Source organism: Mytilus galloprovincialis, unplaced genomic scaffold (genome assembly GCF_965363235.1).
Source record: "Mytilus galloprovincialis unplaced genomic scaffold, xbMytGall1.hap1.1 HAP1_SCAFFOLD_329, whole genome shotgun sequence".
In the NCBI taxonomy this organism is placed as follows: Eukaryota; Metazoa; Mollusca; class Bivalvia; order Mytilida; family Mytilidae; genus Mytilus; species Mytilus galloprovincialis.
Genome location: NW_027468237.1, coordinates 1 through 23975, shown reverse-complemented (window position 1 = coordinate 23975; position 23975 = coordinate 1). Strand labels below are relative to the sequence as shown.

The window sequence follows — 23975 nt, the reverse complement described above, 5'->3', positions numbered from 1 at the left end:
ATGAATCCCAGTGGCAAATCCAGAACTTTTCGTAAAAGGGGGGTGGGGTGGGGGTGGTGGCCTGCTTCAGTGATTCCCAAATCAACCAAATGTTTCCCACAAAATTTGCCGACCGTGCATTTGAGGGCTGTTTAGCCAGTCAAGGTTGTTAAAAACTTCCATTTTTGTCACAAAAGGGAGGCAAGGCCCCCAGGATCCGCATATGAATCCATAATTTACAGTACTGGTAATCTTTTCAAGTTTAGTACCATTATGTTTAAAAATAACCATATCACTTTGACTTAATTATTAATCCTTATTCTTTTGCAATCTAAACAATTATTCCCTTCCTTAATTGCTCTCTACAAATATATCTATTTTCGCAATCTAAATAGTGATCCTCCATTTTCAGCAATCTGGAAACTGACATATTTACACCAAAATCCACAGACTTCTCTCTGTATCTTTCATTGATTTAAGTTGCATTATAATTAAACCAGGGGACTCAAGATTTCATCCAGAGAGCATTTATCTAAGACCTAAAGCAGACAAGGACAAGGTGATAAATTTATGCTCCAATTTTTTGACAAAACATTAAATAAAAAAAAACACTGAAATATTGGTGTTATTTTGTTTATAAAGAGCATAATATATAATCGCACTTGTTTAAAAATTACCATGATACTGCTATTCGTGTTCTTTCTCCTGTTAACTAGTGTCAGAATTCTTGCCCCTATATTTCACCGAACTCTTCCCTCAATTAATCAGGAAACTGGTTATGATTTTCTTCTGTAAAAAGAAAAAACAAGACCTTGAACAAAATATTGATAACATCAACTTTCCTAGAAATTTTTGAACTGACATTGAATTTTCCAATAATTTTAGTTTCCACAATCCTTCCTAATTTGTCAGATAATCAGTCAAAGATTGTAAAGTACATCTGAAGCAATTACGGAGTAAAATTTCCTTCCAGCATTTTTACAATCATAACCCACTCGTTTGTTATATGTGTTACAACATATACAATTATTTCAAACTGATTTATAAAATCCCTAGCAGCATATAGTAATCTATTTCTACTGTCATTTTTTTCATAATTTGAAAAATTATTTCTATTTCCACTATCATGACAGGGGGATTATTGTAATAGAAAAATTAGAAAATAAAGAATAGAGAAAGATGAGTATTTCATAAAAGAAATAAAAAAAAAAAGCCCCCCCCCCCCAAAAAAAAATAAATAAATAAATAAAAATTTAAAATAATAATTACATGTAAAAGAATAAAAAAATAAAAATTGGACTAAAAATTATTAATTTTACAAATGGGTAACCATCTTCCAGACCCTCTCTTAATTAATATTTTAATATCTAATAATTATAATAGTAATTGACTTAATTCTCTTTTTACTGACCAAACAAAGTACAAAGTACAAATGTAGATGTCTAAATATGAATCAAATCTCAATGACAGTCAACTGCTATGCTTGTACTGAGGACTTACCAAAGCTGAGAAGAATTATCCGGCTCAAAAGATGGAGTTCCTTGCGTTAAAGTTTTTGTGGATATTTGATTTCATCCTTAGTTTCAACATATTTATTTATAGTGGATTGGGAAACAAGTTTGCAACTTATATTAATCCTTTTCCACTTTGCGGGTGCAAGTGCTGCCTTGTAGAGACATAAGCCTACTTTTTTTAGAAATCTACAAGGGTGTCTTTTAGGTGCAAGAGATATGGCTCTCTCTTAACTCAGGTCAGCCATTTATCGTCCTTCCTGACGGACTATCATCGTTTCCTCAAGACCATACTCACAAATAGTGTCAAGGAAGAGCCGAAAATTCAGTCCCTGAAATTTTCATCCCGGAACGGGAATCAAACCAGGAACCTTTGGGGTAGTAGTCCGATGAACTACACAAAGGCTCATAGTTTTGCAATAGTCTGCATACATTATACCTTATAGAAACTTTGCAATTTGTTGAACATTTAAATTCTTGTTTCACCTGTACCCCAAAAAAATCTACGAAAATTGGTATAATAATGAATCCACACAATACCTAGTGAAAATCATCTATTTTACAGCTCTCTACCTACACTAAGGTATTTATTTTCAAACTTAACAACCCTAGCTCAGATGTAATCTAAGTTTAAAATGTATAACTTTCATAAAAGCTGTTTTTCTAATATGAAAAACTGTCACCAAAAAAATCACAAAAGTTATATCATCTTATTTATTTATCACCAGAATTAACATAATTATGACAAGATTGAAGAATTGCATGTATATAAATCAGCATAAGGTCACTTGTGTTAACAAGGAACTAATGTACTACTTTTTCTACTACCGTTGCCTTTAGTTGTAAATTTAAAAACAAGAGGATTTGGTATGCCAATGAGACAACTCTCAACCAGAGACCACCTCATGCAAAGACCAAAATGACATAGAAGTTTGAAACTATAGGTCACTGTAGTACACCTTCAATAACGAGCAAAGCCCATACCTCATAGTAAGCTAAAAAATCTATAAAAGGGCCTGAAATGACAACTGTAAAACAATTTAAACAAGAGAACAAATGTCATCATTTGTGTACAAAATAAAGAACGAAAAACAAATATGATATATGCAGCAGCAGACAACAACCACTGTAAGTCCTTACATATATACTGGTCCTTATCTGTCCAAATAGATTGATTGCTCGTGTCCAATGCCACTTTCAGCATACTTGCTATGTGGACTGCCTTATGTGCTTATTGTTGAAGGCTGTACACTAGAGTGATCCATATTTTTAAACTTATATGTTATTTGGTCTCTGAAGGAGTTTTGTTACTTCATCCAGTATACCACATCTTCTATCTATATATTAGCTATATCATTGTAGCCAGTTTTTATTGGTCAATGAAGCTAGAAAACCCAGAGAGGACCATTGACCATCAGCAGGAAAGCTCGTCATCCTGGTCAATTAAAATTGGTTTCTCCTCAGAATGCTTATGGCTGACTTTACAGTATGGGTAGCTCTCATTGTTAAAGGCTGAACAGCAACATATGGTTGTTAGCATCTACATCATTTGGTCTGTGATGGAGAGTTCTCTCATCGGCCTTTATACCCCTTCTTCTATAACTTATGTTGGCTGTATTATACATGATAGCCAGTTATTGGTCAAAGAAGCTAGAAAACCCAGAGAGTACCATTGACTATCAACAGGAAAACCTGTCATCCTGGTCAATTCGCCATTTCAGAATCTAATGCATCCTGGGTAATATTTTCAAAAGTGTAAACCAAAACATTGTGATTGGTTAAAAATGTCATAAACAATGGAAATTTAACCAATGACGTGACGTTATTTTCATTTTGGGGTACGAACAATGAAATTACCCATGATTCTTTAGATTCTTAAACGGTCAATTAAGATTGGTTTCTCCTTAGAATGGTTAGAGCTGACTATACTGTACTGGTATGTCTCATTGTTGAAGGCCGTACAGTGACCTATAATTGCTTATATCTTTTCCAAAATTAGTTATTTGAACTTTAGAAAGTTAAGTGTATAGTTGTCTGTCTCATTGTTGACAATCATACTACATCACCTTCTTTTTATATGGGATAAGGATCAATCTATCAGACAATCAATTCGAAATGACAAAGATACATGTACTTCTTTCATTCAATTATCAGTTAATGGCTCTTTTCAATCTTGAGGTACCTGTAGGTCAAAGAAAAATAAGTGGAAAACATACAAAAAATGAATCTCATAATTGATATACAAAACTTTTTTTTAAAGTCACAAATTTTTTTGCCATCAATTGACCTACATGTACATAGTATAATTGTTATATACTAATTGGTATTGAAATTCCTGACAATTGTTCCACAAACACTAGACTTTCTGTCAATAGTAATAAAATATGGGCAATTGGGAAAAATAATGTCCATATATATAAAAAGAACTCTTTCTTAACTATAAATACACTATTTTCTTCCCATTGCAAAAATCTAATAATAACTATTGACAGAATGTCTACTGCCTGTGATCATTCATACACAGAAGACTGCTATTTTAAACTTTATATATTTAAGTTTGACACCATGCAGCTATGATTCAGAAAGGAACAATTTTGATTGTGATTTATGAGCAAACATTTTGCTGAACTTTCATTGTTTCTTTTTAGATCAAGTATACTTGGTATTTAACAAGAAACATCAAAAGAAATATATTATAAAAAAAAGTATTTTCAATTTGATTCTCTCGGTACATGGTACAACTTAGACTCCAGGCCTTGCGGCCATAAAACTTTCGAGCATGATTGTTGTACTCAGACTCGAGAATCAACCAATCAAAATACAGGATTTTGTGTTTCGAGCACTAATTTTGTAATGGGGAGTACTGAAAAAAGTTTTATGACAGAGAGCCCTGTTGTCCAATTGAGAACTGTACTGTGAATTCATTTATTTTTTGTGAATTTTATAAATTTTTCCAGGCTTGAGGAAAAAATTGTGATTTTGTGGTTTTCAAAGTCGACATATATAGAATTTTATAGATAGATATGATATAAACAAGCATATTGAAAACTTGTACTTCCTTGATCATTCAAATTTGTGGTTAACCTATACCCTCAAATTCCATAAAAAAGTTGTATCCCACAAATAAATTACAATAATAATGAATCCATAGTATGTATGTGATAGCAGTAATGTTCTCTGAAAACTTGTTTGTCCCTTAAATTATCAGATACAAATTTTTTCACTTTCATTTGCATATCATATGTCAGTGGCTGACCCAATAATTTATAAAAAGTGGAATGCCCCTATATTTTTTTGTTTTTTAGCAGTTTGATGAGGCCCTGACCCTGAAGTTAAAAAAAATCTCAGATAAGGGGGTAGGGACTGCCCCCTATCCACCCTCTAAATTTGCCCAAGTATAAATGTTCAAATGTTATGTCGTTTATAAAATCCTGATTATTGATGTCAGTTTAACAAGAAATCATTGTGTTACTATTTTTGAGTGCAAAAAACATTCAGTGATTCACAATACATCAAAATTACTATATCTGCACAACATGCACATTTTCTTCACATTTATTAGCTATTTATGTCTGTCAAATAAAATTTGGAATCTATATAAATGCAATACACATTCAATATCTATAGTTCAAACATGCCTATAGCTTAACCCTGCACTTCCTGCAAACTTGAATGACATTGTCATGTCATGGCCTTTTATATCTTTCTAAGGTATAGGTACAGGTTTTGTTGAAGGCCTACAGTTAGCACTACATTTGGTCCCTGGTGGACAGTTGTCTCATTGGCAATTATAAATTATCTCCTCATTTTTATATAGAAGGGATATCATAATTCACGAAACAAAATTTTTACAAACTATCATTGTGGTTCTTCATCCCAAAGTTCTATATACAGAATTATTTTCTTATAGGAATCATTAATCTACTGAAGGACTTTAATCTACTGAAGGACTTTAAGTAAAACTGAAATTCAATAATTCAAAATGTACGTCCCCAATAGAACAAAAAAACCAAAAAATTAATAAAACATGAAAAGGGGGGAACAATAACTCTTTCATCCTCTTGCAAAACTACTGTAAAAATTGCCAAAAGCGTACAAATACAATGTATATTTCTAAAAGAGCCAGACATGACTATAATTTAAAATTTAAGTATTTACACAATCCATTCAACTTTTGCTCCTAGGGGAAATAACAACCTTGAACAAAACAATTACCTTATTCAATTATGTATGAAAAATATGTTACAGTGACGTCAAATCACAAATTCATTTACAACTACCGTTAGACAAAATGAAAATATTATTAAACTAAATTAGTCAATTAGGCATTGAAACATGAGAAACCTTTAAAATCATCAGATTATAGAAATGAGTAAAGTTTATTTTTACAATTTAATCCACTTATAAGCAATGAATTACATTATCTGAGTGTACATATATACATTTAACCTTGCTATGAATGTACACAATATTAGCAAAGCTAATAATTGGCCACTGAACTAATTTACTTTGCAAATTTGACATATATCTCTTGATTTTGTAGCAGAAATTTATTTACCAAAACCCTGGAAATAAAAGAAGATCTTTGGTTTATGTGCAATAAGAAAGTATAACAACCCAAAGAAACAAAAAAATTTAAAAAGATCATGCGGTCTCCCCAACTCCGGGACTTGGGGATTGTGGTGGTATTAGTTCCATACATTTGCAATTGTTGTCATTTATTCAGTTTTGTTTTATGACATAAATGTCCATTATATAACTGTCAGTTGTATACTAGATGACGAGAAACATTTCTTAATAAATTGTTCTCATAATTCAAATATTAGATTAACATATTTTAATTGCATTAACAGAGAAAGTAATTCATTTGCTAATCTCACTGACAATGACAAAGTTATATACATACTTAACCCATCAACACCAACACAAGTGAATAAACTAGGATCCTTTATAAAAAAGTAAATGGAACTGAGGACAGGGGACCCTTTAATATTTACCTGAATTTGTGTAATTATATTGAGTTACTTAGTTATTGTCTTTATTTGTTTTTGTTGTTGTTATATGTCACAAACTGTATAGTTTATATGGCAATAAAACTTTGAATTGAAAAATTGAATTGAATTGTATAATGCTTTTAACATTTTTTGTTAATAGTTGGTTTGATAATCCTCTATATTTTTCTCAAACTGGTGATCAAAACAGCCATAAATGGAAACTGTTTTCACATTTTTTTATTTAAACTGAAACCAATTTCATCAACTTATAATCAGAAATTTGGTAATGGAAACTGGTCTAAAGCTATAATCAACAATTAAAAATTCCAAAACTGAAGTTTGAATGCAACAAATATAATTTCAACATAAGTTTGTGAAAGCAGTGCTTTCAAATCACATATAGCAAAAGCTTTTTAACAAATATCATAGATTATATCTAGGTTTAACAGAACAAATTCATGTAGCACTTTTTCAAAAAAAAATATTTTAATTTTACAATGACCCAATTTAACTGTTTTGTTCATATTTGTACTTTTGAATTTTGATTTAAAAACCCAAACTTTATATTCACACAAACTATTTACTCATTTGATTTTAATTTTCCATTTAGAAGGAAAGCAAATATGTTATGGCTTTAATGACACTTTTCCAAATTGTCCCCAAAGCGAGCTGGCAACATTACAATTCATTATGACTGCGACATAAATTTTTTATAGATCACCCTGTGACATTCATTCAAGCGTGACCACCCACTATATCTTACCTTAACTCAAGGCTGTTTAAAAAAAAAACATGACCTTTGACATTTCATCTATTAAATTCGATACTAGTTTATTTTGTATTCAAATAAAAGGCTTTTGTGTCCTATTCGTGTTAACAGAGATCAAATTTCTGAATGTTATTACAAGTGTAATGAAGGGTATGATAGGATATTTTCTTTTACGTCAGGAGCGAAAATATACGTAATTCTAGCTCAATCAAGAAAAATACGACTGGTTAATGAACCTTTCCCGACAATAAATAATTTTCTCATTCTACTGAAAAGACATGAATTGTGTTGGAAAAGAAAAGATTTCGTCACAAGTGTAGTTGGACTTGTTATTGGACCTCGCATGACAGAAAATGATTTCCACATTTGACGAAAAGAAATACTTTGTGTAAAAAAATAATTTCATCACAAGAATAGTTTAGTAACATAAACTTGTTATTGGAGCATTCATAACAATAATGTTTTTCCATACTACCAAAAATACACTCATTGTGCTAGAAAGGTAAAGATTTCGTCACAATATTCAATAAGATGAACTTATTTTTGGACCTCTCATGACGGCAAATAATTTTCACATTTGACGAAAAGAAATACATTGTGTTAGATTTCTAATGAAAAAAAATATTTTGTCACAAGTATAGTTTAGTAACATGAACTTGTTATTGGACCTCTCATGACGGCAAATAATTTTTGCATTGGACCAAATAAAATAAATTGTTAGATTTCTGATAAAAAAAAAAGCTTTCATCACAAGTATAGTTTATTAACACAAACTTCTTATTGGACAACTCATGACAATAATATTTTTTTTCTATTCTACTGAAAAGTTATGCATTGTGTAAGAAAAGAAAAAAATCTCCTCACAAGTATAGTTTAGTAACATCTACTTTTTATTGGACCAATAACTTTGCCATTCTACCAAAAGAAATACAATGTAAGATTTTTAATAGAAAAGAAAAGATTTCATCACAAATATATATTATACATGGAAGCTGGAACATAAAATATTGTTAGTATAAGAGTCCCAGATTGAAGTAAGATGAACTTGCTACTGGACCTTTTGATCATGGCAAGAAATAATTTTCCCTTTTACCAAAAGTTTCGCTTTCTGTAAGAAAAGAAAAATCTCGTCACAAGTATAGCTGATTTAGTAAGAAGAATTTGTTAAAGGACCTTTGATGACAGACAAGAAATAATTTTCCTATATATTCGAAAGAAAAAAATTCTTTGTGTAAGAAATGAAAAGATCTCTTCATAAGTATAGCTAAGTAAGATGACCTTGTTATTGACCCTCTCATGACAATAAATAATAACACCATTCTGCCTGTCGGCCAGATTTTGGAAAAGAAAAGACGATATATTTACTATTGTATAAGTCATTATTTGACATCCACTTTTGTATAAGTTAAATTTTGACATTTTCTCAAATTTCATCTCAACACTCAACATAAAAAAAAATACAACCACAATACCTTTATTCTAAAATCTTTCTTTTCATCGAAACAGCAACACTTGATCGTACCAGTCTGTAATATACACAGTTGCTCAACCTGAAAATTATAAGTTTATTGTTAAAAGAAAAAGAAAACAAGGCTTTCAAATAAAAGGTTTTTTTTTTACAGTAATTCGGTGAGAAGTGCAAAAATAGATTTGCTGGTGTTCCGTACTCTGTAAGAGACACAGGGATTTCAGGTGTATTTATAACTCACCTTTGTGTTTATTACATTATTGTTCTTTAACGCAATTGAATATGATTTACATACCCGCCAACTGTCACTATTTGCAGGAGATTTCCCCCATGGAGGCTCCCAAGTGGAAATTTCGTAAGAGCTATTTTGTCCACTATTTAAAAAAAACAATTAATTTAACAATGGCTATGAGCTTGTTAAAGCACAAAGAAACCACATTAAAATATATTTCAAGGCCCCCTTGAAGGTTTTGTAGGACTATAAGAACCATCTTTCACATAAAACCCCCATGGGCATTTTGAAAAGTTGGCAAGCATGGATTTATGGTATTTTGAATAAATGACCTTCATCAAAAATCGTGAGTTAGATATTCTGAAAAGGAACTTGATTTCTAGAAACATTATTTTCTTGTTCTGTACTTCTCATATAGTAAAAATTTGGCAGACAAAAACAAATTGTCTTTAATTTCTCCTTTTTTTTTATAATGCAGTGCAAAAATAACTAAACAAGTTCAAATACTGTAGCTTCAGTTCTCAACCCCTTTTGTAAACATTACATATTATTTTTTTTGCAGCAAGTTCAAAAACAAGCTTGAAGTAATGTTCTCAAGTGTTTTATCTCTACACATGAGCTGTTTTTTCTTTCATAAGCAAGTTCATAAACTAGCTTCAGTTAACAAGCATTTCTGATTTTTCAAAATATTAAGAAATTTTGGATATCGAAATATATACAAATGCAGTCATGCTTCAAGAAATTACACTGGGTATTAAAAGATAATCAAAGAACTTAAAAAAAACATTTATGTTAAAAGCATTATTTCCTAGTTGGCAGTGTGGTCTAACTTGTTCTCAGGTCATTAATTTTGTTGCATCTATCATTGAAGGTAAGGTAAGGTAAGGTAAGGTAAGGTAAGGTAAGGTAAGGTAAGGTAAGGTAAGGTAAGGTAAGGTAAGGTAAGGTAAGGTAAGGTAAGGTAAGGTAAGGTAAGGTAAGGTAAGGTAAGGTAAGGTAAGGTAAGGTAAGGTAAGGTAAGGTAAGGTAAGGTAAGGTAAGGTAAGGTAAGGTAAGGTAAGGTAAGGTAAGGTAAGGTAAGGTAAGGTAAGGTAAGGTAAGGTAAGGTAAGGTAAGGTAAGGTAAGGTAAGGTAAGGTAAGGTAAGGTAAGGTAAGGTAAGGTAAGGTAAGGTAAGGTAAGGTAAGGTAAGGTAAGGTAAGGTAAGGTAAGGTAAGGTAAGGTAAGGTAAGGTAAGGTAAGGTAAGGTAAGGTAAGGTAAGGTAAGGTAAGGTAAGGTAAGGTAAGGTAAGGTAAGGTAAGGTAAGGTAAGGTAAGGTAAGGTAAGGTAAGGTAAGGGTAAGGGTAAGGGTAAGGTAAGGTAAGGTAAGGTAAGGTTGTGTTGTATTGTTAATGTACTATTGTCTTGAATTATGGTATTACAAGCTAGCACAAAAAGTTCTACACGTAAGCAAAGCATCACAAAAATCAAAGACAAACTGTTAATTTAGAATCCAATGACTGCATTCATTCAGTATTGCCAATCTTTTAACAAACAAAGGTATGATAAATGAAAGATTAATTAGTGTAATTTGTATTCATATGATATATTTAAATGTCAATGTCTAGATCAATGCTATGATCATCCTATTTACAATTTTCCCATTAATAAAAACATTACTGAATAAAGAGTACTTGTAGTTTGAGATGTGGGTGTATGTCAAGGAGACAGCAACCCAAGGACATAAATAACCAAAGGAGAAATAGAGGTCTGACTTCCAGAGTCTTCAACAATAGACAATAGAAATTGTCAATCATCTGCCAAAATATAAACTAGAGGCTCTGAAGAGCCTGTGTCGCTCACCTTGGTCTATGTCCATATTAAACAATGGACACAGATAAATTCATGACAAAATTGTGTTTTGGTGATTGTGATGTGTTTGTAGATCTTACTTTACTGAACATTCTTGTTACTTCAATTATCTCGATCTTTAATGAACTTGGCCCAATAATTACAGTGGAAAATATTTTCTAAAAATTTACAAAATAATATACAAGATAATAACCAAAAACTGCAAAATTTCCTTAAAATTACTAATTTTTGGGCAGCAACCCAGCAAAAAACCAAAAGACATCTAGAGGGCAACATAAATTCTTCAACATCACAGACAATTTGTCAAGCTATTTATGGCCAAAAATCAAAATTAGATTGTTTCATGTTGCCTTCTTACCACATTATAAAATTCCTACCTAGGTACCAGGTATGGGTAGGCAACATCAGACAAGGATTTATTGAGGGTGCCCTTATCAAAACCTGGTCCCGCAAATTCACAATTAATGAATAAAACAAGTTCTTTTTCCATTGTAAATGGCCTATTTATGAGAAATGAAGGCCTATCAGATTTCTCTAACATTGACATTATGTAAATAAAACATTAAACTGTCTCACACTGATGCGTGTGCTAATAACACATTCTCAATTGCTGCAAAAGATTCAGTGAAAAAGTCAAAATGCAGATCGATAAATTGAAGTATACCTGGTTTTTGCACTTTTAAATTCAACCATAATTTTTGTTATTCACCCTTCCTAAAAGTATATCCTGATTATGACCTGATACATCATAAGAAATCACATGGTTTTGATGATATTTTGTAATTGGCTTTCATTTACAAGTCCTAAGTTGTTAAAAAGTTTAAAAAGTAGCAGCACAGACTAATAATAATACACGTAGATATAAGAAGATGTGGTATGAGTGCCAATGAGACAACTATTTTAAGCATAATTAATTAATGACAAAACATGTCTATGAATTGAATAAAAACATTGCTTTGTACTTAAGGTGGTACCCAACAGTTTCACTAAAATTAATTTGGCTCGTTCAATTTTCATAAAATTTTGTCAAAGTATTTATTTTGACCTTTAAACAAAAATATAAAAATTTCAAAAATTTTGAACCAACCGTTTTGTCAGAAAAATTACACTGGTTATATAGCAGTTTGACTAACACCCATTTTGATCATTGAGAAGCTTAATATTCCTTTAACAACACAACGTAATTAAAACTTTTAGCTGACTTTACAGAGTTATCTCCCTGTAGTGTTAGGTACTACCTTAACTAACACACAGAGATGGATTTTTAAAATGATACATGTGTATTGTCATAAAATAGTGGTGAACCCTTAATATTAAATCAGCCAAGGGTCAAGGTTGTTACCCTCCCCTTTTCCCCTTTGCCTAAGTAATAGTACTATCCAAAATGGGGGTTTACAGTGAATCTACCTTAAGTACATGTAGGAAGCCTTTGCTCACACCAAACAGCAAGCTTAAAGGGTCCCAAAACATTACTATTGTAAAACTTAAGTACATGTAGTATACCTCTTTTCAATTTGTCCTTAATCCCTGTGTCTTTAACAGTGCATTAAAAAACATTTTACAAAACCAACTGATGATGTCAGCAAACCAACTGACGATTTCAGCCTAGTTTAGATGCAATTGGTCCAAAACTGTAAAACAATGCAAAGGAATAAAAAAAACATGGCCTAATTGGGTAAAAATATTAATGAAAAACAGATATGACAGATAGCAACCAATGATCTAACATTTGACAGATAGCAACTAATGATCTAACATTACGCTGCCAAAAAACATTGTAAAAAACTCATTCATTATAATAAATTATATATATTTCGAAACCCATGAATGGCATATTAGACATCCCCTTATCATAACACATAAAAATATTGTTTTTCTCACAATAAATATTTCTTATGAAGTATAATAGAGAAGAAACCGGTGTAATTATCAATAAAATACTCATAAATACTGTATTACATTGTTTTATGTTTATTTTACTATTCTATATATCAATAGCTGACATTTGCAAAATAATTTCATGAATTTGCATTTTCTGGAAATTTACTGCTGTATCAATGAACACAATTACTTGCATCACGTTGAAGATTTGATAATGTTTTTATAGGAAGATTGGATATAGAGATGTCACATATGGGAATAAATTCAATATATTATAATTTAGAAAAAAAGTATAATACTTTGAAATAAAAGTCTTTTGTGTTATTCCATAAATATCTCTTAAAGTGCAATTTATAAGAAATTATATTACAATTATTATGAGATAATAAGTTTTACATTTCAGTTCAATCTCAGCAATTATGGTATCAAGACTTTAAGGAAATACAAATTTACTATAGGCTAAAAATGTATGCAGAATTTAAAAAAAAACAGTCCCCAACATTAAAAACATTTATCTCCATGAAAACTGGTGCCAACAAAACACAAGAGTGGACACTCTGAAATGTCTCGCCTTCTTTACTAATCATTGATATTATACTGATAGTCCTAAATATAAAGCTTTATTACAACTGTCACATAAACTTAACATTAACCAAGTAAACTAAACATTGACCAAAGAACCATGAAAATGAGATCAAGGTCAGATGAACCATGCCAGGCAGGCATGTACAGCTAAGAATTCTTCCATACAACAAATATAGTTGAACTATTGCTTATAGTTTAAGTAAAACAGACCAAAACACAAAAACTTAACACTAAGCAATGAACCATCAAAATGAGGTCAAGGTCAAATAAAACCTATGCGACTGACATAGATCATAAAATATTTCCATACACCAAATATAGATGATCTTTTGCATATAATATTAGAAAAAAAACCTAAAACTCAAAAACTTAACTTTGACCACTGAGCCATGAAAATGAGGTCAAGGTCAGATGACACCTGCCAGCTAGACAGACATGTACACCTTACAATTATTCCATACACCAAATATAGTATATCTATTGCATAAAGTATAAGAAAAATAGACCAAAACACAAAAACTTAACTATAACCACTGAACCATGAATATGAGGTCAAGGTCAGATGACACCTGCCAGTTGGACATGTTCACCTTACAGTCCTTCCATACACTGAATATACTACACCTATGGCTTATAGTATCTGAGATATGGACTTGACCACCAAAACTTAACCTTGTTCACTGATCCATAAAATGAGGTCAAGGTCAAGTGAAAACTGTCTGACAGACATGAGGACCTCGCAAGGTACGCACATACTAAATATAGTAATCCTATTACTAATAATAAGAGAGAATTTAACATTACAAAAAATCTTAACTTTTTTTTCAAGTAGTCACTGAACCATGAACATGAGGTCAATGTCATGGGACATGTGACTGACGGAAACTTTGTAACATGAGGCATCCATATACAAAGTATGAAGCATCCAGGTCTTCCACCTTCTAAAATATAAAGCTTAAAAGAAGGTAGCTAACGCCACTGACACAGCCGGATCAATATCCCTATGTAGAGCTATCTGCAACAAAAGTCGCAGGCTCAACAAAAATGAATCCACAATGTACTGGCATATAAAAAAGAAGATGTGGTACGATTGTCAATGAGAAAATTCTCAACAAGAGACCAAATGACACAGAGATTAACAGTTATAGGGCATTGTATGGCCTTCAACAATGAGCAAAGCCCAAACAGCATAGTCATCTATAAAACGCCTCGAAATGACAAATGTAAAAATTTCAAAGGAGAAAACTAACGGCCTAATATATGTTTAGTAGTTTAGGTTAAAAACTGCTATATCATACTACATAAACTGTGGATTCATTTATTTTTTTGTGGGTACCAATTTTCGGGGATTGAGATAAATTTACATTTTCGGGGATATTGGATTTCATGGTTTTTCAAAAATCTTCATAAATTCCGATACTTAATTTGTAATTCCTTGGAAATTTGAATTTGTGTTTCCCGGGTTAGTATCCAATGAATAATAATGAATCCACATGTAAGTCAGTTTTAAATGAAAAAACTCCCTAAAAATTTATCAATAAAATCATGGACCCAAGGCATAGAATGCAATTTTAACCAGATGCTACTCTTAAGTTTTTTTCTGTACACTTCCATCCTGTTTTGTCTAGAGAATTTTAAACAAACAAAAATACATTTCGCCTATCCTTAGGAAATATGATTTAACATGCATTGACGTCAAATAATCTATAATAGGACTCAATTTTCTCTAAATGTGAACATAAAAAGTAAATGAAACAAACAAACTAAAATAAACTTAAAATGCATGATTCTTAATATAACTATATTAAAGAAAAGGAAATCAAAAGAAATTGTATATGGATTTTGAAATATCTCTAGAATTGACTCAATAGAATGGAATATCTGGAAAAAAAACTTACAAAATCTGTTTAAAGGACAATACCTTAAGCACTGAAAGTACCAATTTTCATTCCACGATGTTTCTAAGCAGACATCACTTTTATGGGTTTATGGAAAACAGTAAATTCAATTACATGTACCGGTAATAGAAACGAAAAATACTGATCTTTCTAATAAAATTAATAATTTGGAGTATGATGATATTTGCAGAAAGAAGATAACATAACAGTGGCTTCATATTCAGATTTTTTTCTTTAAATGCTTTTTGTTAAGACGCACAAAAAATGCCATCTATGAGAAATATTTCTCTGAAATGTCTGTGCTCTAGAATATGCCAATCAAATGGGGAGAGCCGTGGTGTAGTGGTTAGTGCATTAGACTACTAACACAAAGGTTCCTGGTTCTATTCCCGTCTGGGATGAAAATTTCAGAGACTGAATTTTCGGCTCTCCCTTGACACCATTTGCGAGTATGGTCTTGAGGAAACGATGATAGGCCGTCAGGAGGGAACAATAAATGGCTGACCTGTGTTAAGAGAGAGCCATATCTCTTGCACGTAACAGACACCTTTGTAAATTTGAAAAAGAGCAGGCTAATACCATACAAGGCAGCACTCACACCCGCAAAGTGGAAAGGGATTGATATAAGTTTCAAAAAGTTGTTTCCCAATCCACTATAAATAAATATGTTTAAGGTGGTACCCAACACTTTAACTAAAATTAATTTGGCTCGTTTAATTTTCTTAAAATTTTGACAAAGTATTTACTTTGACCCTTTTACAAAAATATAAAAATTTCAAAAAATTTGAACCAACCGTTTTATCAGAAAAATTATACTGGTTATATAGCAGTTTGCCAAACACTTATTTTGATCATTGAGAAGCTTGATATTCCCTTAACAACACAACGTAATTAAAACGTCGAGCTGATTTTACAGAGTTATCTCCCTGTAGTGTTAGGTACCACCTTAAACTAATCAAATGGGGAAAGATTTTGTGTGATTTTGTATAATTTTGGTATTTATTCTTACTTAAAGCCTAGTGAGTTAACAACCCTATAAAATAAAATAGCATGAAACCACTAGAATGATTGATTGATTGATTGATTGATTGTTGGTGTTTAACCCCACTATTTAAGGTGGTACCTTACACTACAGGGAGATAACTCTGTAAAATCAGCAGAACGTTTTAATGACATTGTATTCTAAAGGGAATATTAAGCTTCTCAATGATCAAAATAAGTGTTTGTCAAACTGCTATATAACCAGTGTAATTTTTCTGATTAAACGGTTGGTTCAGCTGATGGTCATGGTTTTCTATAGGCAGTAACCTGAACCATAGAAAACCATGACCATCAGCTGGAAAATTGAAAATTCTGAGTCAATTAATTGAAATTAAGATTGGATTTGAAACACACCTGATAAGTGCAGAGTTTGAACTCACAAACTCAATTTTGTCAGGCTTTAAGAGCTATACAATAAAAAGAACTACTTTAAATTAGACCACTCAGCCACCGAGGCCCCTTAAACAACTAGAAGATTTGATCTTAGAGGGGTTATGCCCCTTTGTTTTCAAAAATGATAAAAGAAAACTCATGGTTCTTATGATTTTCAGGATTTTTAAGAATAAAATCTTCCAATATTTTGGAACTCACTAAATTTAAAACTATCTTTTGTTTTCTGGAATTACACCCCCTCCTTTCAAAAAATCCTGGATATGACTGTGGCATGCATTAAAAAATAATTTTTATTGCCATTAGGTTTTGTTCAGACTTGTAGCCAGTTTAAACCAGAATATAAATATCTGTTGAATCTAAATGTTAGAAGCAGTGTTACAGAAACAAATTATAGCTAAATTATTGTATATTTATGTGTCTTTTACAATTAGATTTTAATCTTTACAAATTAGCATTTGTTTATGTTTATTATGCTTATTATCTACTAGTCTATTTCATGCATTATTATCTGATGTTTTCAGTTTATTCAAATAAAGTAAAATTATGCTAAAAAATAAAATTTACGCAGTATTAATTTTAAAATGGTTTAAACACACAATGTCCCATCACAAGGCTTAAGCATTTTGTTTTTAAGGTCATTTTCAGTATTGATACAAACTGAAACTTTTGCATGAAAAATTGATGGTTGATTTACATTATTTTCTATTCCTTGATGATTTTATGTAAATCTGAAATAAACTATACACTATCAACTAGGACATCACACTTTAAAAAGTATAAAATAAACTTAAGTTATTGTCAGAGAACCTTTCCAGACCCTCGTAATATTTATTTCCCTTACTGAGAAGGTACAAGTTAAAAGATCACTTTATCAGCAAAAACATTATGCATTTTATTTTCCTACTATTTCATACTTAGGTGATGGAGTATTTTGAACAAAAACTAAAAATATTCATCATTTCCATAAAAATGATAACCTACTTTATAAGTGCTTGAACAGAACTAACACATTTACATAGATAATGATAAGATACTAATTTTTAAGGATGTACTTAGCCTTAGGTGAGGTTTTGAAGTTCATGTCAAATGTTCTGACTCCTTGGTGTTTTTCCATACAATACAAGGTAAAATATTTTGCCCCATAATACCCATTTATTTTTTCATATAAGACTAAATAGCTCATGAAAGGTCATTTACCAAAATTTTAGAAGATTCTTGATTTTCTTTCTTTTATTTTGAGACCCAAATAATACCAATGCAAATATAAGGTAAAAGTCCGAGTCAGCCTTTTCCCGCCATATTTTAAATCTCAAATATCTCGAAAGGGAATTCCATGATCTATCAATATTTTTAGCTTATTTCTATCCTTAAGGAATTCTCTACCAGCTTATAGTATCAATTTCAAATTCTTGATTTATTAATTTTCACCTAACCTTACCTAAGTACATCCTTAATACAGATCTAGATCAATCAAAAAATAGAAAGTTCAATGCTTAAGGTCGTACCCAACACTTTAACTAAAAATAATTTGGCTCATTTAATTTTCTTGAAATTTTGACAAGATATTTACTTTGACCCTTTGACAAAAATATAAAAATTCTAAAAAATTTGAACCAACCGTTTTATCAGAAAAATTACACTGGTTATATAGCAGTTTGACAAACACTTATTTTGATCATTGAGAAGCTTAATATTATCTTAACAACACAATGTAATTAAAACTTTTAGCTGATTTTGCAGAGTTATCTCCCTGTAGTGTTAGGTACCACCTTAAATTTACTGTTAACAAAAAAACTCTTCATCACCAGAAAAAGGTCAAAGAATTAACTGTCATATTCTATTCCCTTAATCAAACATGAACAAAGATGAAAATAATTATCAGAGCTGCATGGTGTTTTTTTCCCTCTTATTATCAGAGCTGCATGGTGTTTTTTCCCTCTTATTATCAGAGCTGCATGGTGTTTTTTCCCTCTTATTATCAGAGCTGCATGGTGTTTTTTCCCTCTTATTATCAATGCTGCATGGTGTTTTTTCCCTCTTATTATCAGAGCTGCATGGTGTTTTTTCCCTCTTATTATCAGAGCTGCATGGTGTTTTTTTCCCTCTTATTATCAGAGCTGCATGGTGTTTTTTCCCTCTTATTATCAGAGCTGCATGGTGTTTTTTCCCTCTTATTATCAGAGCTGCATGGTGTTTTTTCCCTCTTATTATCAATGCTGCATGGTGTTTTTTCCCTCTTATTATCAGAGCTGCATGGTGTTTTTTCCCTCTTATTATCAGAGCTGCATGGTGTTTTTTCCCTCTTATTATCAGAGCTGCATGGTGTTTTTTCCCTCTTTTCTGATTATAATGGGTTTCTTACTGAGCTGGATAAATTCCATAGTGCATAATAATTTACCTACTTGACTTCATAAATGAAAACAGATTTATCCTCATATTTCATTTTTTTATTTATTTAGTACACAAAGAAAATAAGTTGTTCGTTACCAGTCCAGTGCTTAAACAAATCATTGAGTGAGTCTTAAAGTTTTCAATATTCATGTTTGAATAAAAGAAATTATACATATGCATATATATTTGAGATCAAGGTGCAATATGATTCTATCTCCCTAAAATTTGAATACATTAAATTTTTGAGAACTAAATTTTTTACTGTGAAATTTCCAGTCTTCCTCTTTCTTAAAGTTTATTTTCTATCTATAAGGGACGACATCAAAAGTTCAATGAAGGATAAAAAACTTTATTCACATAGTTTTTTCACTAACCCCCATCCCCTTCTTAACTTAATTTGGGAAAAATTGATTTACCCATATGGATATATGTAAAAATCAATGTCGGATAACCAAATCTTGCAGTAGTTCAACCCCCCCCCCCCAACCCCAAACTATTTGAATTAAGTTTTTTATCTTACATTGATCTTTTGATGTTGTCCCTAAGGTTATTCATCTAGTTGCAAAACAGAAATTCAGAGAAAAATATTTTTTTAGTGAACATACTTCCACATTTACAGTTTTTTTTTTTATCAAAGTAATATTTACACAGAATGTATGTCTAATTATTTGAAAACATTTATAAGTATCATTCTCAGCAAATCATGGATTACAGAATTAGACAATATTACAGGATTGCCTAGTCCATGGCCAATCTCTCCCAGAAATGAGGATGTTTTTTTAATTTGTAATTAAAGGTCATATATAATATTGGTTTAAAATACAAGTGAAAAAATTCTATAAATTCGATTTCAATATAAAGGTTGGTCTATTATTGAAACTCTCAGAACTTTAAAAACCATATATTCAATTTACCAACATAAGAAAACCAGAAGAACACAACAAAGAAATACTAGCTTGCTGAATACCAAAGCATGGTAACAGTCTAGACCTACATGTATTTAGAAGATTAGAAACTGGATCCCTATTTCTATATTGATAGAGCTCTCTTTAAAGTTCAAAATGCGGTTAAGCTGAGATTACATCTAGTGTTCCCTTACATTTCATCAAAGACAGAATTAATTAGATAGATAGGAATACCTCTGTCTCAAATCGGATGTACTTTTATATATAGAAAGCGTTAAAGCGATAAATCTGCTTTTAGTCAAGGGATTTGTCATTTTCATTACATGTTAATGATGCTTAAAATATTATACATTCTGTATGATCAGATTTCTTAAACATGTTTCTTTGTAAAAGCTGAACAATGTTGCTAGCCAGCCAACCTTCAGCAAATATAAGGTTCAAGGAAGGATGGCATAATTGTAAAAATAGCTACAAGCATAATGTTGAATATTTCTTTAAGATTATATGATCCCCTCCCCTCCCCAACCACCCAAAAAATAATTAAAAATAAATCCACTTATCGTGTCTCTTGTAATGTCCATCAATGGCTATGCAAAACTAACATCACATCTGTGTTTAAAATAATTGTTATATTTCAAATATTTATCATAGAAAGTTAATGATCAACAAGAAATGAAACATTTATTGTTTCCAATTACATTAAAGTGAAAATTGACCTTTTCTTATTGCTGTATTGCAAATGTCTTTATAAAGAATATTATAATTCAAGCATCTGTTTTTATGATACATGTACTGTTATTTACACCCAAGAGGAGTTCTTTTCATGAAACAAAAAATTAAATTGAAACTTTAATGTCCATGCTTCATTAATTTTTCATGTTTCCCCTAAATCAAAAGATCTAGTATCAAAATGTTGACTGCATTACATAATGTGTAGAGCTATGAATACAACTTAACAACAACAACCATACTAAGGCCAAAGAGCAAACAAAAAAAAAGCACTCAAATTCTCTGACATAATTTTCATTTTTGCATATCACCAACCGTAGGAGAACTAGCTTCATAGGTAGTCAAGTTTTTGTTTAAAAGCTAGTTAAAGTATTTTTAGTTTTATTTTTTTTCAATGTGGAAAACAGAAATGTTACTTTATCATTGTAAGTCATTGTCAAATGAGTAACATAAAGTTTGCAGTGTTCATCAGAAACAAAATGGAAGTCCAAAAAATATACATAAATTTTATAAAATAATAATATTTTGCTTTATAGATCACAAAAATGAGCATTTCAAGCCATGGGGGTCTGGATAGGGTTTACAGAAAAGAGAATAATTGGCAAGTCCAGAAGAAAAGGTGGAAAATGAAGAAAAGACCAAAAATAATAGAGTATAATGGGGTGCTAATTATAAAGAAGAGAGAATCGTGGTAAAAAATACAAGAATATGAAGAAATATGGAGGAAAAAAATATACACAAAAGTGAAGGACTCTATCCACTGCTTCCATTGACAAAAGTTTAAATTTTACTTATTTTCTATGAACATGATATTTTTTCTACATTTGTTTCAACAACAGTTTTGCACTGAGAATTTCTCTACTGTAAAATATAATCTTTCTATTATTCTATTTTTTATTTTCTTCTCATAAAGTAACACGGAAAACTTATTTTAAGTCTTCAAAGTATAACAAAAATAATCTTGCTGACTTAACAAATGATCCACATAGATTCAAGTGCTATTTTAGATAAGTGACTTCAAAGCTAATGAAAAGACATTTACTTTTTTATATGGTTTCATCTCCTTTAAAATCAACTTCACAAGTAAATTTAAATCTCAAAATGAAAACTTAAAAACAATTTTATGCATGAAAATATAAGTCAAGGATTTCAGTACTTTAGTTTATGATCAATTAAATGGCAATTATATAAACAGTCACATTATTGCATAATGTAAACTGCTTTTTCTTTACTTAGTGGTGTCTATTAAAGGGAAATATACTAAACTTGCACTATTTTTCAGTGCATGTTAATTTAAACAATCATCAGTAAAAATGTCTACATTGTTAAAACTTCTAATCTTACTTATTTAATGTCCCATGTTAATATGTAATGCATATTCAAGACAAGAATATTTTTATGTTATTATAAAAAGAGTAAAAGTGGTATGATTGCCGATGAGACAATGCATAATTCTCCATGCCATATACTGTTCTAAAGTGTGATACCTCCATCTGAGAGGGTCTGGATAGGGGGGGGGTCTGTTATTCTGTAAACATTTAATTTTCACCCCTTTTTTCTCTAATCTTTAAAAAATTAACTGCTTTTTTCTCTAATTTTCAAAAAATTAACCCCTTTTTTCTCTAATCTTCATTTTTTTTGTCCGTTATTCTCTAATCTTCATTTTTTAAGGGCATTATTCTTTAATCATTTAACCCCATCCAAACCCTCATCTGAGACCTCCATATGCTAAAGTTCGATGGTCTACATAATATAATGTTAATGTCAGTAGATGCTGCATACAAATTATGCTACTAAAATTTAAAGCGCAAGTTTTTTTTTATTTTTGCAACAACACCTATCTTATTGCACAATATAAATGAAAACATCAAAATAATTTCTGAATCTGCAATATAATTACTAGTAAGATCTATTGAAAAATCTGGCGTAATTTCATTTGATTTGATGTCTATATTAAATTTACCACTAAATCTGGACTTTGATTTTGAAATATACTTTGAGATAAGTACACATGTCCTTCCTATTTTCAAAGGTATGTAATTTACATATAAACCTTAAATTAGGATACAGAGGATCAAGTTAAAACACCCAGCAACATTTTACTTCATAGAAAATTTGTTAATGGACCAAAAATAGGTGTTGTTCGCTTCCGTTTTCATGTCCCGAACAAAACTGAGTGATAAACGCCTTAATGACCCATCAAAATATTAACCTTGCATACACCAGGTATTAACAAAGGAAGCTGAGCCCTGCGAAATTACATTTCATCTTGAGAAAAACAGATCTATTACCTAACGTTAATTTTCATTACTTTTCCTGACCATGCATTAATAGACATCAATCTTTCTGTTTGGCTTGTCAATCACATAGGATATGTCTATTTCATCCACAGTAATTTAGCTAGTGTCTTTTCCATACCACTTTGCCTTTCAAAAAGAAGAAACGTACAATAAAAGAAAATGTCAACGAGTGGGAAAGTAAAGTCTTTTATAAAAAGATAATTTACCACACGTACATGACAAGCATTTTTACGTGAACAAAATGTCATGCAGGATGAGTCTGACTGTGCAAACATATAGACCATTGAAAAACTTTTAACTATTTTTTGATTATCTTCATCTTATGCACGTACAATATGTGCGACTGTTTTTAATACTCCAGTGGGAGGGGTTTTGGATTAAATTAAATGTCAAAAAGCTCTAAATCAGAATTGGTTTTACCTTCTTCATGATCAAAATATTCTTTAAGGGAATGAGCATATGCATATGTAAAGAAAATTGCTGGATTTCATGTTTCGAGCATGATTTTTGTGCTCCGAGCACTGAGCAAAGTTTTATGCCTTCAAGGCCTGGTATTAAGTCTAGGACAATTAAAACAATAGATGGAATTAGATTTAATATGATTTTTAAGATTTTACTATCAAAGAAATACCAAATATATTCATGTGGGTGTCTTCCCAAGTATAACATTAATAAGTGTTTCAAATTCATAGAGGTATGATATTATGGTTAATAACAAATAAATAATTTTATCGCTATTTTGTGCAATTTTCCTTTGATCTTTTTTTGTGATAATTTTTCATATCATGCTACTCGCTTGAGATGGTAAGTTATCGCTAGAAACTAAGCAGGCATGTGGCGTTGCTAACGAAATTGACATGAGATTGACAACGTCTTCATAGGTAAAATAGCGATAAACAGATTATCATTGGTCATCTCAACTCGATTGCCTTTCTCGCTTTCGCCGTCCCGGCTCAAGCGAGAAAATCAATCTCGTTGAGATGATCAACGATAATCTATCAATGTAAATTGATACAGTTTTTGTTTACTTGCTTACTAACAAAAGAAA

General features: G+C 31.0%; 1 long non-coding RNA gene across 2 annotated transcripts; it reads right to left on the bottom strand.

Annotated features, from left to right (window-relative positions):
• Positions 1 to 655: 655 nt before the first annotated feature.
• Positions 656 to 23051, bottom strand: LOC143061460 (uncharacterized). Of its 2 annotated transcripts, XR_012974439.1 has the most exons (4): positions 22919 to 23051; positions 12308 to 12435; positions 8726 to 8803; positions 656 to 768 (listed from the first exon to the last, which is right to left on the bottom strand). It is a non-coding gene; the product is annotated as an uncharacterized LOC143061460 (long non-coding RNA). The 2 variants fall into 2 exon arrangements; XR_012974440.1 differs by lacking the exon at positions 12308 to 12435.
• Between the last annotated feature and the right edge of the window lie 924 nt (positions 23052 to 23975).